Below are 1,663 nucleotides of genomic sequence, written 5' to 3' on the forward strand. Positions count from 1 at the left end.
ATGTTGGTGTTTAATGATTACACCCATGTTATAGAGAGACCGTTATTATACACAAGGACATCCTACAACACTAATGTTGGTGTCCAATGACTATACCCATTTTATACAGAGACCATCATATATATATCATATGCTGTAACTTCACTATAAATCTGATCATTTGTTCATCGACTATAGCAATAACCTTATTATTATATTATACACTAGGATGTCCCTCTATAACACTGTTGCCACCTCTATAAACTGCATTATACCACAACCTTTGTTATATCATGAATATCTGTTAGTTTTTCAGTAAATAATTGTATGACCAAAGACCTTTCCCCAACTATTAAAGTTAAGAGATCAAATTACGGACACATAATAATATCTTGTATCTTGTGATTATTGTCACTTGATGATATGTTAATTAGGTAAATATATCGTAGGGACAGTCATCCACCCATGACAGAGTACGAAAATCTGCGGTCTGTTGCTTAACCCAACAACACAGTTCCGCAGGTTATTCGTTCAGACGTAATTGTTGAAATTTGGCGGCGATTACTTATTTATTCAATGTTTAAAGGTTTAAAGTTACCCAGATAATCCTATACACAATCCAGCTTTTCTTCGTCAAACTCCAACCAGACAAAGAAAATCTAGTGTTAATTTCAAACCGTCCTCTACTGTTATTAATAATCAAACACTGGGAAAAACCAAATAACAGCGATATCTTATACGTTTTCCCTACTTTTTAATTTAGAAGAATTTCAACTTTGTGATAATATTTTTAAAAAGTCAGATTTTGATAACAGTCAAATCTCTAGCTAATAATGGCCACAGTAGATCGATTGGTTACCTTGACAACAGTAGATAACTTTCTGAAAGTCAACTTATCGGACGTGTGCGTAGACAAGCCTGGAAATACGCCAACTATCACTGACAATGTCCGGTACTAATTCAAACCTTGTCAGGCACAATTCCACAAGTGTCTGTCATTATGTCTGGCGTAGATTTGTCTTTTTCTGTGTATTTATTGATATTCATAATACATGTTTGACACATAGGTCACTAAACAAAGTTCAAAATGTTCAGTAATAGTTCAACAGTTCCTGTCATTTCATCTGGTAGTTCATTAGTTTCTGTCATTTCATCTGGTAGTTCAATAGTTTCTGTCATTTTGTCTGGTAGTCCAATAGTTTCTGTCATTTTGTCTGGTAGTTCAATAGTTTCTGTCATTTGTCCGGTATAAGTTTAATAGTGCCTATAAGTTTGTCAGGTAGAACTAGTATCGTTATATTCAGGCCTGTGACGATAATCTAATAATTATTTTCTATTTGTGAAACTCAACTTTAGTAACTTATCGGACTTGTAAGTTGGACTTCTCATGTACGCGTCTACAGAAACCATCGTATTTTTGAAACTTATCGGACTTGTAGAGTAGGATTGTACATGTACGCGTCTACAGAAACCATCGTATTTTTGAAAGTTATTGAACTTGTAGAGTAGGACTGTACATGTACGCGTCTACAGAAACCATCTCAGTTATGTTTATTTTTGAAACTTATCAGACTTGTAGAGTAGATAATGTGTATTTTTGAAACTTATCAGACTTGTAGAGTAGATTATGTTTTTTTTTTCAAACATAGAACTATAAATTATCAAACAATAATAACAACCTTAA

The sequence above is a fragment of the Patella vulgata genome, chromosome 7, assembly GCF_932274485.2.
Source record: "Patella vulgata chromosome 7, xgPatVulg1.2, whole genome shotgun sequence".
In the NCBI taxonomy this organism is placed as follows: domain Eukaryota; kingdom Metazoa; phylum Mollusca; class Gastropoda; family Patellidae; genus Patella; species Patella vulgata.